Source organism: Pezoporus wallicus, unplaced genomic scaffold (genome assembly GCF_028554395.1).
Source record: "Pezoporus wallicus isolate ANWC-B61680 ecotype Strahan unplaced genomic scaffold, APGP_CSIRO_Pwel_v1 contig_642, whole genome shotgun sequence".
NCBI lineage: Eukaryota > Metazoa > Chordata > Aves > Psittaciformes > Psittacidae > Pezoporus > Pezoporus wallicus.
Window position 1 is genome coordinate 403117 of NW_026637470.1, and position 15442 is coordinate 418558.

Genomic DNA, 15442 nt, shown 5'->3' on the forward strand with positions numbered 1-15442 from the left:
AGTGAATGCTCTTCTCAAAAACATCCAGTACAAGTAGAGCTCATTATTTTTAACACAGCATGAATGTTAATAGATATCTGTGTAGATACACACACGTTGGTGAAAGATTGCAAGTACATCTTACTGTATGTGGAAACACCAGTGTCTTTAAGCACCACACGGCACCACACCAGTGTCTTTAAGACAAAGCAGAGCAGCCAGAGAACTTGGACTGTCCCTGTGTCCTCTTTAACAATACCAGGATACTGTGATCAAAAATATCCTTAGAGATATGCTGAAGGGCATGAAACTTCAAGTTTACAGAAAAAGCACCAGTATAGTTCATTTTCCACAGTTTCCAACAGATTGGAATCCCCAGTAGAAAAGGTCAGGCTTAATTTGACACAGTTGCATTCAGAAAGCCTGTGGTCCATCATAGTTCATATATAGATAAATAAATATAAATGCTGTTTAACTCACCCAGTAGGAAAGCATTCCATTATATTATGCTTAAAAAATATGTACTCATGGGCATGTGTGTTTATTGCATAGCCACTGAATGTTAAAAACATGTAATAAATAAATGCTGTTCCTAGGTCATGAAAAAAAGATATTTGAAAAATAAGACAGGCATTTTTGAGCTTATATGAAAAAGGAAAGTCTAGCAAAACTTAACAATAGGCATTATTACTGCAGCTGTAATCTCAGGATTTCAAAAATTTTAATATCCATTTAAATACTTCAGCACTATTTTGTGAAATCCCTGTTAATGATCAGCTCTAAAAATTACTCATCAGCATTTTGTCTATAAAGCACAAATGGAAATTAGAAGTTTAAAATAATGTTGCCTATTCTCTACACAATTGAAAAGCTGGGCCAATATTATCTTTGTTGCAGCAGCAGCTGCTTGCAAATGCCTTTAGAACTGATTTGGGTCTGTCATGTGCTAATGGAATCAGACACAGGCTTTAATAATGTGTGTTCGATGTATACAGTTCCTGGGTGATCCTATCAGAGCAAATAATTTCCTAGCAGCACAATGAGTGTGCAATTACAGCATCATCATATGTGCATGGATTCTTTTTTAATTCATTTAGAGTAACTCTTTTTTTTTAGCATCTATCTCTTCCTTTATACACCAATGGTTGCTTTAAGGAAACACTACCATCAAACACCCCTTGAATGAAATCTCCATATTCTTTTGAGGATAAGCCCAAGATTCCTCTTCTTGGGCAACAATTTCAGCATCAACTGTCCCCTCCGTCAGTATTGCCAAGAAGTCCCACAGGCTGAAACTCTCACTGTTGCAAAATCTGTGACTGACAGGGCCATGAAAGGGCCGTGATGTAGGCATGTGGAACCATCTGACCTATGTTACAGCAGCAGAATGAAGTAGGTAGGAACAGAGGGCTGTGCTAAGAAATAGCAAGCACACTGCCCTTGCTATGACTTTCTGCATAAAGCAGTCTAACAGTCCTTACTTTTCATATGTATTTCCACCAATTTATTAATGTTGTTCCACTTACTCTTTGAAGGTAGGAAACAATAAGGCAGACAGAACAACACCAAAAAATACCTGCAGGAACTGTGGTCTTAAATGTGTAATAACTCTCAGAGCGTAGGTATGTCTACCTATAATTTGACCAAAATTGTTTCATAGAATCATAGAATAGTTAGGGTTGGAAAGGACCTTAAGATCATCTAGTTCCAACACCCCTGCCATGGGCAGGGACACCTCACACTAAACCATGCCACCCAAGGCTCTGTCCAACCTGGCCTTGAACACCTCCAGGGATGGAGCATTCACAAAACATAACAGCAATGGTTTTTGATTGCACAAGCTCAATTTTGTAAACAATTATATCGTTTGTGTGCTTTATTCACAGACGGTTCTTTTAAAAACTTACATATTTAAAAAAAAAACATTTAAAGAAAAATACAATCTATTGTCCAAAGAAAGTTATGAGAAGTAGAAAAATTCTTGTCACTCCAGATTGGCAGAATGAGAGCAAAGTGAAAACTGGGACAGGGGAATAAATCAGGCAGTCATTATTTTAAATAAATGCTGATCTGGTTAAAGAAACTACTGAAAGTAGATTAGGAGTGAGTCATCCCATTAGCACCAGCAGAAGTTTCATTCAGGAAGCGTTCCTAAATGGAGTCTTACTGTCATGGGAATAACAACAACTAATTAATGGCATTGCTTCATACTGCAGGTCCATCAAAATGTAGTGTCTTGCTGTCCACCACATTGAAAACACTATGCTCCACTACATGGAAAATTATTTCCCTGAACCAAAGAGAAGGGGATTTTTTTCAAATATATATTTTCAGTTACAACTGCAATAAAAATCACAGTATGGTAGCTGAAGTAAAAGTACCAGCAGTTCTCTAGAAAAGTGATGACTCTACATGACAGCCCCACAGACTACACTGCAAAATTGATGACCTTGTACTAGAGTTTAATAAAAACTCTTTTGCTTATAATCTAAAGATTGAGATTTAACACATTTTACCTTGATATAGTCTAGTACAATAGCTATAAATAGAATACATTTCTTGGAAATGAAAGTAGGTTTGTGGGTAAGATTATGAAAAGTACTGAGAGGGATTATGAAAAAAAAAAAGTAAAATAAACCCACATATAGACAAACAGAAATAGTCACCTACCTCAGGTAAATCAACTGAAGTTAGACATCCAGGCTGCTTCAGTGATCTTGAAAATCCTATTAGGTATCTCTAAGCATCTAAATGTCTTTGAAAATGTATCCTTCTGTGCCTAACATTATTAGAAATCACTGGACTTGAAAGGCTAAAGAGACTCAGCCTCATCTGCAATATACAGCTGTACATTTCAAGCAGAATTCATACAATTTAACAGTACAGCTGTCCAATCAAAGATCCCTTCACTGTCAACAGAGGAAGATAGACACACATCATAAAATTGCCCATAAAGGATAAAGGACTCTCCAGAAATACTTTTCTCAGACTTGGTATAAATTGGCCTCTTGAAGACAGAGGGAGTTTAAATGACTAGGCACATAATTCATACTTGCGGTCTAAGAACAGAATGAAGAATTCTCTGTACTGCTGATTTAAGAAAGTCTTTTGTTGAGCTTCTGCTCTGCCCCAAGCAGTAATTAGGTTCATGTTTTAGCCTGTACAGTTCTGATGACTGTCACATTTGAGGAAAAAGATACAACATACAGATAGGTTCCAGGCACCAATTTTCCAATACATCTTCTTCCCCATGAATCCCCTGAAAAATAACTACATGTTGAATCACTCAGTGAATGTATCAGGTCACGCAAAGACACAAAGATACAACCATGCTGCAATCTGCCTGCTTATTTAGAGACTCCTTTTAACACAGAAACCTCTCCATTCTGGTCTCTCCTCTCTTCTACTTGAGGATTTAACACTCTGCAAAGCTGCTCAGTGAAGTCTGTTACAGCAGAGCACAAGACTTGGGTCTCCTATATTTGAAACTACATTCATGAAATGCAAATAAAAATGAGGCCTGTACATTTGACAACAGGGAAAATTTCTGAGTTCACTGGGTGAAAAAGTTACCCAGGGAACCCTCTGAAATATTGATGGAGGGTAGGAACACAAAATTTTGAGATATACAGGCCAGGGGCAGCAGAGTAATAAATAGAAGGAAATTAAGGGAATTTGTGAATTGTCTTTGAGAAAATGGCAGAGGTAATAAGGACACATAACAGCAATAAAAAAAAGAACACTATTTGGAGGCTGGGTTTTTTTTATTCCACAATGCTCCCTATAATGTGAAGTCAAGCAACATTTCATTGTGAGGGCACAAAATGTAGGATGGAGAGAAAAAAAAGGCCTTATCATTCATTCCATACTTCCCATAAAATCTTATTTACTAGTGTCCTGGGTTCAGCAGTAGCCATCATGTTTCTCCTTCTTGGTAGCTGGTGCAGTGCAGTGTTTTGACTTTCGGCTCGGGAACAGAGCTCATAACAACGATGTTTTGGTTTGGCCAAGGATTTTGTGAGCCTCATGCTCTGCCAGGGAGGAGGGGAAGCCAGGAGGAAGCAGAGACAGGACATCTGACCCAAACTGACCAAAGAGGTATTCCATACCACAGCATGTCATGCCCAGGATGTAACTGGGAGTTAGCTGGAAGGGCTGGGGGTCTGTGGGGTTGGAGGAGGTCGGAGCTTGGTCGGGCTGGGGGGCCAAGTTATCGGTTGGCTGGTGGTGAGGTGTTGTATTCTCTTCCCTTGTTATTTCCTTTATCATTATTATCATTGGTGGTAGCAGTAGTGATCTGTGTTATACCTTAGTTACTAAACTGTTCTTATCTCAACCTGTGGGAGTTGCATTCTTTTCGATTTTCCTCTCCGTCCCTCTGTGAGCAGGGGGAGGGCAAGAATCGGGGGGAGTGAGTGAACAAGTTACCTGACTGGGTTTAAACCACGACAACTACCTAACAATTAACAGAGATACCTTTTGCAGCCATTTGCTCTCATTATATTAAGTTTGTGACCAAGCTACAAACAGAATAGTCAGTTCCCTGAAGTACCCATCTTACCTATTATTATCATAACAATAGCTTTATTATATTTTGCTGCAAAATTAACTTATATGGCATGAGCAACTTTTACAATATTAAGATAAATGTGAACTTTAATGAAAATTCCATTTTCTAAGGCAAAAATAAGTTTAATAAGCCTGAAATTGTCTGGCATGAAGTAAATAAAAGTTTACAAACAGTATTTTTGTAGAAGCTTAAAAGAACGCTTATTTCATTTCACTCTGGGTGAAAAAAAAATCATCTAACTCTTTTTTTCAGTCATATATAGCCTGGTTCAACCTCTTTTAAGCTCTGTAATATCCATTAAATTCAAGGGATATCTGAACAGAACTATACTATTCATCACTTACCTCTCAGATTTATTGAGTAAAACTAGAAACAATGGAAGGAAAGGAATTCTTCTGTGAGTTTCATGGGTATGTGGATTAGAACTTTTCATGTTCACAAAGAAACCCAGCAAAACTTTTGATCTGAGAGACTGTGAGTGTTAATGATCAGAAAGAATGTCATGGAGGATTTGTTTATATTTTTAAAACTGTACATAAAAATTATTTATAAAGGAAACAAAATGCAGACAAGAAATGAAAGACATTCTTTGATAAATTAAAAATGCTTTCTGCTATAATGTAAGAAAGCTAGATGTAAGAGAAGTATATTGTGTGTATGTTCAAAAGCATAACAGCATGAGGTATAGAAGTATTTAAAATGGTAACAGCTCAGAAAATAGTACAGATATTGAAATTAAATCATCCTTATAAAAAAAACATCAAATAAGGGTAAAATGACAAATTGGTATTAGTCTAATACAGACTTAGCTGAAGTATTAATATCCTGTTTTTCCTCTCAGAAGGAAACTTGCTCTTAAATCTTGACTTCAGATAATGTCTTAAGATAAGAGTTAAGTATTTGTGATGCAGTTCTTCATTACTTTTGGTCACTACTGAGCATTCTAGTGATGTCAAACCATGTCAAACTACAGAACATACACTATGATTTATCTTTAAATCTCCACTGCTCTTTCTGAAAGGAAAGTACAGGTTCCACAGCTTCCTCTTAAACATCGGCTTTTCACCAATGCCCTTGGGAAAATTTCCCCAGACTGTTAATATGGACCCACAATCTCAGTGGCAGCTGTATGTTTCCTCCATGTCTGGAGGACCATGTGCCACGGTACAATTGTGTGTAAAAGCCTGCTAGGCCTGACACACCTGAAGGAAAAAATGTCTCACTTTGAATTACTGACTTAACTCAAGATTTCATCGGAATTTTCCTGTGAAAGACATGTGAACCTGAGAATATAGGGCACAGTATTCAGTAGAATATCTCCTCATAAAAATAAGTCATAAAAATAAGGAAACTCCCAGCTGTCCAGTTCTTATGAGAAGATAATTCTCCTTATGGTACACTGCTGGAAGGAAATTTCACATCATTTGTCTTTTCAGCATACTTCACACCAGCTATTTTTTTTCCACATAGCCTTTATTCATAAAATTTGTGTGACCAGTCTTGTTCCCGCGGTCAGTCTTCTAACGGTTTTTACTGAAACCACCCTAATTAGATGGCAAGATTTGTAGGGCATGGACATTGTCTAATTGTTTTGTAACACTGTGAGCGTATAGTACTTAAACTAGTAATAAAACTAAATCTTGTCCTTTGCTTTATTATGCTTGTTACAGAGAAACAGACATCTTGTTTTCAGCCTGCTTTTTTAAATTATACAACGCTTAAATGATCAAAGCCATGTATAGCTCCATGCATGTTCTCTCAAAATTTCAGATCCCTCTGTGCGAGTTTAGCTAGATTTACATTCACACAAAATGGGAGTGAGCTCAGAGATAATAACTAGCTACCATTCCTTATGAAAGTAGGCATGCCTAAGATACTGTTTTTCTGAGGAAAAAAAGCTGCAGTACATGCTCAATAATTTTGAGATATTATAAAACAACAGGTAGGTACATTATTTACAGCTCAAATCTGTGGGAAGAACATCAACCAAAGCTCACACCTTTCATTTGCCAGAATCAAATATGTCACACACCTAAAGAACAGATTCACTAGTTCAAATGCTCATACAGCTACTTAAGAAATTACAAGTGGATCTAGTGAGTCATGCCAATAATCTTCGTCAGGCAACCCACTAGTGGCTCAGAGTAACAGCCAACACTCGGTGAAGGGCAGAGCAGGGGACATACATGGCAGTCCTTTCCCAGAATACTGCTTCCAGCAGAGTAAGGACCTGGGACATCCTGATCCTGGCATTATGTCTGTGTGTTTAATAGGTCTGTTCCCCTTTGGATTTGTTCAACTGCTTCTGCACTTCTGTTAACATCTGGCATTCATAACTTTACATGGCACAGGAGTCCCACAGCTTACCTACATGCTTCATGAAGAAATGTCTTCTTTTGCTTGCCTTGTACTGCCACCCGTTAGTCTTACATGATATTCCCTGGAGCTTATCTTTTTTTTTTAAACAGCAGCTCTTCCCTGATTATCCACAATTTACAGTCTGCAATTCTAATTTTGTTCATATTGTCTCTCAGTTGCTTCTTCCATGGGTGTTTAGGGCAAAGATTTAGAACTGATTTTAAAGACATGGAGCTTCATTAATTTTAGTGGTCTTTGGACCATTTTCAAAAGAGGTATACGGTACATGGCACAATAAGGATTCTATTAATTGTTCTATATGCCAAAACCCAACCATTACTTCTTGAGATATTTTTAATATTCTATATTACATTTCTGGTAAAAATACAGAGATGTTCCTGTATTTTTACATCTTGAAATAATATCAATATGTTAGAGATAATTCAGGTCTCATATTTGAAAAGAATGGTACAAACCTTCAATAAAACTATTTTTGCCCAATTAAATTAAGCTTCTGATATTTACTATCTGAAGAACAGAAAAGATCGTTCACCTTTTCATCAGGGCATAAAGAGTAAAGGAAAAGAAGCAGTATGATAAACAAAACAATGAGGATGGAGTGGCTTAGCACCATTTCCAGGCTAAGTTACAAGTCATTTCTGTAATCAAGTTACAATCCAAGTACATTTCCTTAGGATCTGACAAACTTAAGTATAGGAAAGTCAAGGGCTTATTTTTTCATTTTCACTTTGATGAAAGCATTCTTGCTTTTCATGCAGTTTTCAGATCAGATCAATTGTATTATTTTTCTAAAATGCCAAAAACAGCATAGCTAGGAGGAAACATGCAGGAAAAGAATGAGCAGTTGCTTCTGTACTTATTGTATAATGTATAATGCTTTTTTTCATGTGTTTTATTAGTTCTAGTTATATCTATAATCTAATCTATACTCTGTAAAGATTTATTTCAGAAAGAAAAAACTGCAGTAATTATGGAAAAATGTCAGGATACACAGCACTACTATTCTTTGCACCACAACTCAAGGAGTATAACATTCTCCTGTCACATACCTCCTAAACATGTATTCTATGGTTTGTCTTCCATCAAAAAACACTTCTTAATGCAATGCGAAAAGACATAAGATACCATCAGTAGCTGTAAGTCACTTAGTCTGGAAATAAATCTACAGTATTCCATCAGAATCACACAAATAAAAAGGCATCTTTTGAATGACAAAGCCAAACATACAATATTCTATAGGCATTATGCTTGCTATGCCCTTTACTGGCAGATTGATTTTCATGTTCTAGCTAAACTAGTAGTTAACAACATTACACTGCTGGCTGAATAGCAGTGACGACCCAATTAGAAAACACAGTCAATGAATAGGTCAGACAGCCAGGGTCCAGATATTCTAAGCAAGAGTACGCCTCTTGGTTTGTAAAACTTCTGTTGACCTTTTCCTTATCATAAGTGACCCACTATAAAAATACGTCAAAATTTTGTGCAGAAACAAAACAGCAAATAAATTATGACTTATCCAAATAAGTAAACAGCTTAAGAAAATTTGTTGAGGACTTGTTAGAATAGGAAAGAAGATAAACACGCTATAAGGGGGTTTCTGTGTTCCCCATAAATATCTGCACTGTACTAGTTGTTGGCTTTGGAGAAAAGTTTTTTGGTAGCTGTACTAATCAGACATATAACAATCACATATATTTTGAAGGCTAAGAACCACCAAAACTAGTAAATATTATGGCTATATTATTCAGCCATATTTAGCTTTCCATATAAACACAGACATTTTGAATTTTGTCTTGATCCCACTTCAATTATATATATTTATAATATGCAAACTTGGGGGTGCTGGTCGATGAAAAAATGAACATGAGCAGGCAGTGTGAGCTCACAGCCCAGAAAGCCAGCCGTATCCTGGGCTGCGTCAAAAGGAGCATGACCAACAGGTCGAAGGAGGTGATCCTGCCCCTCTACTCTGCTCTTGTGAGACCTCACCTGGAGTATTGTGTGCAGTTCTGGTGTCCTCAACATAAAAAGGACATGGAACTGTTGGAACAAGTCCAGAGGAGGACCATGAGTATGATCAGGGACCGGAGCACCTCCCATATGAAGATAGGCTGAGAAAGTTGGGGTTGTTCAGCCTGGAGAAGAGAAGGCTGTGTGGACACCTCATAGCAGCCTTCCAGTATCTGAAGGGGGGCTATAGGGGTTCTGGGGAAGGGCTCATCATTAGGGACTATAGTGATAGGACAAGGGGTAACGGGTTAAAACTTAAACAGGGGAAGTTTAGATTGGATATAAGGAGGAAGCTCTTTCCTGTTAGGGTGGTGATGCACTGGAATAGGTTGCCCAGGGAGGTTGTGAATGCTCCATCCCTGGCAGTGTTCAAGGCCAGGCTGGACGAGGCCTTGGGTGATATGATTTAGTGTAAGGTGTCCCTGCTCACGGCAGGGGATGTGGAACTAGATGATCTTAAGGTCCTTTCCAACCCTAACTATTCTATGATCCTGTGATTCTATGATTTGAATTTATGCAGCCTGAAAGCAGGCAGGATAGAGATTTCTCAACATATGACATGTACAAAGCAGATGAATGTATGGGTCAGGAAGGAGTTATACACACCTGTGTAGGACACTTGGGCTGTGCTTGTAAACTTAAAGGAAGCAGCAATTTTTTTCAATTAAATTGAGAGTTCAATTCTGAAGGCACAGTATGAGCATGAGGGCAATGAAACCTAGTATTCTCTACACATAAAACACATGTCTCTGGAGACAAACTTCCCACCCCTTCCAAACAAACAACAAGGCCACCCTGGAGTTTCAAAATGGCCAAGATCTTTCCTGAAGACTACTGAACTGTTTTATGCAAGATAGATCTCTCTGTGATACACCAGCATGGGCTTTATTGTCATAAATGCAGCTTTTCAATATCACTACTACTCTCTTCATTAAAAAAAAAAACCTTGGGTATGCCTTTTTTTGCAACATCCGTTTTGTTCAGAAATGCCTCTCCTTACACCTTTAAACCTTCCATCACTGATGTTTCTTCTGGCATTATCTAATCTCACCTTTGTGTTTTACCTTGGACCTAGCTAGGCTTGTGTTATATGTGAAGAGGAATAGTTCTCAACTTATATTCTGTCCTAATTTTCCAGCTCCCATGGTTGACTATTTCATTGTGGTCTTTGTATGCAGCAGCCTTTGTAAGAGATGGACTTATTTTCCTCCACATTGACATGTTAACCTAATAGCTCCACATAAATACAGAATAATAATAACAACAACATATATTACTGCTCATTAAGCTCCTTTCAAAATTGTGTCAGTGATTTTTGTTGAATAAGAAGCAATGTTAGGATGACATTACAAAGTCTAGGAACAGCACTACCAAAACTGCACAAATATATTAAAGATTGGTATGTGTGTGACACTGTTCTCTGAACTGCAGGGTAGGTACAGATGAAATATGCTTGCTCACACTATAGGAACTACTTATTAGCATCTGTATATAACACATCATCACCATAGGGAAAGCTAGTTTAAAATCATAAATGTCAAGACATAATTAACTTAAAGGTCAGGTTTAATTACAGTCGTTGAAACTGAAATATAATAATTACCATTACCATGTCAGAAAAATTCTTACAATTATTTGAAATGTTTTGTTGGTGCCCATACTTTTCCATAATTGACATCTTTTGTTCCATGATGGAGATGTTCCAACGGGCATATTTTTCTGCTACCTTTGGAGCAGAGACAGAACAAAACAGAAAACCAATGAACAAAATGCCACTGCAAAACTCAGCAAAACCTGCTCTCTGCATTATGATATCATTAATTACTTTCTTGTAATTGGCACTTCAGATGATCATTTAGATAATGGAATTATTTGAAGATCCTGGTGCACTGATGAAACAGATTTATCTGTGTGGCTTTCAGGTTTAATGACAACACAAATCAATAAGTGAAACATACTGGTGAGAAAATAACTCAATAACTGAAAAATTTGCTCCAACTGTAGGCTTTTCCAAGGATTCCACTGGGAATAATTATTGACTCACATAAGTATTTTTGTTCTCTCTTTTGCCCAAGGTACAGAAAGTTTGAATGCTGTGATTTCATTTTCTCCTGTTACCTAGTGTTTACTCTCTCCTCCCCCCCACAGCCAGGATTTCCAGCATATTTTTTCCCATACTTTCAGCAGTGATAGACATCATTTTTTTCCCCAAAGGAGCCATTTCCAGCTAGGCAGAATGCAGCAGAGAAAAGGTTAAGCTATATGAAGTTGAATTCTCCACAACCGCATAGATTTTAGCTACTGTATATCTCCCATGCAAAAATTTTTAAGTCTAAAAGTGAATATAGCAAATTACTCCAGAGGAAAATATCACTAGCTGATGAAGAGAGTCTATCAAATGTGCTGACCAAAGAGACTTACTCATTCATTCATCCTGCACCTGTGGTGTTGGGTTGTAACAGCAGCCCTGGTACTGCAAAGGGTGACAGTGCCCTCAGAAGAGTATAAATCGCCTAAAATCAGCAAAGTATTGTACCAGGACTAAGAAACAGAAATGTTTCTACAGGGCAGCTCCCTGTCCATTTCACAAGCCCCAGTACTTGGAGCTTCACATACAGCAATAGAAAAGAGCTCAAAAGTGTGAGTATGACCATCAGCTGAATGACACAGTGAAGGATGGTCTCAGGTATGCAGCACAAGTACAGCAGAAAAGAGACTGGCAGTTCACAAACCATTCACATTACACCAAAAAAACCCCAACCCTTTACTGTGCTACAGCAAATGGCACACGAGGTAAGGGAGTTTGTGTTGCCTTGCATCTCAATAAATGTGAAAGAATGGTATTTAATTAAAGAATTCCCTGCCTCCCAGGTACTAATGACATTGAAATCAGTGTGGACATAAGGCATTAAAGCTGGCATCACCCAAAAATGTCTCTTATTTAAGATTTACAGATGACTGTTAGAAAAAAGTGAAAATTTATTAAAGGCTTCCATCTGGCAGAATGTATCATTAGTATTCAAACTGATAGCAGCAGTGATTTAAATTTAATAGTCCGAGTGAAGATACGCATCAAAAAAGAATTCTTCTAAAATATGTCTAATAGCAATAACTGACTCCTTTATTTTAGTCTGCCAGTGAAAAATGCCAGATATCAAAGAGTAAGACATCAAATGTTAATTTCAGTGTGTTCTTCCAGTTGAAACTCACATTAAAATAATATACTCAGTGCGAATCAAGAAGCACAGATTGTTCCTGTTTGTATCTTTCTTAAGCAAGATTTGAAACACTGGGATGCAGAAAAAGCTAGGAAATTTCCCTTAGCTGAAGAGAGGTTGTATGGACTGTAGGTGTCCAGGCACAGGCAGTGGGGTGCCCCGTGCCAGCCACAGCTGGTTACACCAGGCTCCAAGGAACCCACTGAGCCCATCAACCATGGTGCAGCATCCCTAGGAGAATGTATATAAGAAAGGACAGAACAGAGAGAGGAGCAAGTTAAAAAATAGTAAGCGGGAGAAACACTCTGTGAACACAAAGGCCAGTGAAGAAGGAGGTGGGGTTGGTGCTGGATCAGAGATTCTCCTGCAGCCCATGGAAGAGACCACACTACAGCAGGTATTTTGCTGTAGCTAGGGATAAAAAGCAGCCAGGGAGACCCTACCCCAGAGCCGCTGGATGTTCATAGAATCAACATAGGATCATAGAATGGTTTGTGTTGGAAGGGACTGTAAAGATCATCTTATTCCAACCCCTCTGCCATGGGCAGGGACACCCTCCACTAGACCAGGTCACTCAAGGCTCCATCCAACCTGGCCTTGAACACTGCCAGGGATGGGGCAGCCACAGCTTCTCTGGGCAACCTGTCTCAGTGCCTCACCATCCCACAGTGAAGAACTTCTTCCTTTAATCTACATCCACTCTCTTTCAGTTTATTCTCTGAAGGAGCTGCAGCCTTTGGAGAGCTCATGCTGGAACAGGTTCGCCTGACAGGAGCAGCAACACATGGGAAGGACCCACACTGGAACAGGGAACAGTGTGAGGAGGAAGTAATGGCAGAGAAGTGCTGTGGATTGACTGCAACCCCCATTCCCTATCTCCCTGCACAGCTGGGAAGGCAGAGGTGTCAGGAGTGTCAGGTGTTCCCCACACAGGTGGGGGAGGCACAGTAGTCAGGAGTGAAGGAGTGAAGCTGACCCTGGGAAAAAGAGGTGGAGGTTTAGGGGGAAGGTGGTTTAGTTTTTGTCTTCCTTTCTCACTACCCAGCTCTGTTTTAAGCAGCAATAAATTATATTCATTTTTCCCAAGTCAAGTCTTTTGCTTCTGATGGTAATTGGTAAGTGATCTCCCTGTCCTCATCTCAACCGATGAGTTTTTCATCCTATTTTCTCTACACCTCCTGTTGACAAGAAAGAGCGAGAGAGTGGCTGCGTGGGTATTTGACAGTTTGCCAAGGTCAACCCTCCACAGAGGTGTTACCTAATCATATGCTTTTATGGGGAACACATCCTCTGAAGCAGTACTTGTGTGTCCTATGTGAGAATCATGCTGAGGAAGCTGCATGTACATAGAAAGGCAATTCATAACCTAGAGCACTCTTTTGATTTAAATCTATTGCAATACCAAGCTGTATTCTGCCCTTGTTTTAATTAACTGCATGAAGCTACTACTCTACTTTCAAGTTATACAGCTGAGGTTTTGTGTGTTTTGTAACATCCACCTCATTCTCATATTATAGAACCTGTTTATGCAACATTCTTATCTCAGGTCTCACTTCATAACATGGGATTCAAGAACAGCTCACATGAAGTCACGATGATAACACAATGCACCTGCAGAACAGTCTCTGTTAATTTTTGCTGGTGATACCAAAGAACACTCCAAATTCAGTCACTGCTTTGTCACCTGCCAAGTAAACAAGTGAAGATACAGTAAAGGACAAACTGTTCAGGAAAAATATAAACATGAAAATTAAGGCAAAGCATCACAAATAGAAAAGATTGAAGGAAAAAAAAAGTTGCACTCATTATAAAACAAGCATAAATTAACTGCCCAGTGCACAATTTACATCATGGGCGTTGCACAAACAAAATTAACCACAAATTAGTTACCCTCTCAATGGTTCTTCCTAATTGCAGATTAATGAGCAGTTCAGCTTCATAGGTTGGCAATTTGCCAGTATGATCTGCTATTTAAAAGTTGAACAAGAAAACAACATTAGAATGCACCAAATATGCTGTTGGTAAGAAGCCAGGTTAGGCTAAATTGGACCAGGTGTTTTAAAAGTTCCACAGCCTTCTTTCAGGAAGGCAGGCACTAGTTCTGCATTGGCAGTGTTATGACAAGTGATCAGTCTCAAGACATTTACTCCTTTTTCACTCCTAGCTCAGCAGGAGTGAGCACAACCTGAGTCTGAAGGAAGAAATCTTTCACAGTTGTCACGCTCCTGTACAAAGCATCCTGGGAACATCTAAAAGAGGCTAGAGGTAGGGTGCACATATGATGGTAGCTGAGGCCCCTGTGATATGATACCTGTGAATGATCAGCACTGGAAAAAAAAAAAACAAAATAAAAAAAAAAAAGGAAAGAACATATATAACTTTTTTTATTCTTTTTCCCAAGCCTTTTTTTTCCCCCAGCAATGAATATGGGTTCACACTAACTATTCTGAAAACATGACACAGGTTTACCAAAAAAAGTAGGTTTTGATTTCATTTTAAAACTCTGAAAATGTGTGCTAAAAATTAAAAGGAGCTCTTTCCTCAGATTTTCAAAATAAAACATAGTCTTTTTCCACTTATATGAAATGGCCATTTCAGCACATCTTGATTTTATCTTTTTTATTTCAGTTTTAAAAAGCCATTTTGATTTCTTCTAATTGATGCATTCTCAACTCATCAGAAGAAAAGGTTTTATTTTTATTGTAAATGAGAATGATTTGTTGTATTCTTCACAAAAGCCCAATAAACAGGAAAAAGTCTTTTTTTTTGCTTGGCTGTATGTCAAATTCAGAGAAAAAAAATGTTAGCAATTCAGATTCTTCACCTGAATTTATTCTAGAATAAAATACTAGCACTGAAGTTGCTCATAGTATTCCATGTTATGTCTCAGCTTACAAATCACAAAGTTTCCATACAGTCTTTGAACTCAAAAGCTCATTATCTTATACAAGCTAGACATTGAAAGCTAAGGCATTGTTAGGGAGTTAATGGATGTTACACTGGGAAGAGCAAGTGCTCAAAGAACAGAGGACTGCCAGGAACACATATGGGGAATGCAGCCATTCTAGCTAATAATATCAAATTTTTAAAGCTACTGAAAATGTTTCTTGTAGTGGCAGATCTCAGCTTTGCACAATTCAGTTTCTTAGCCAGACCCTGCACCATGGTGCCAGAAGGCCCAGCCTTATAGCCACCGAAGACATACCCTAACTGGCTCTGTTGGAGCTAGTTATGGTCTAAAGATATTGGGCTATATTTTAATTAGTATGTTAAAAATTTTAAA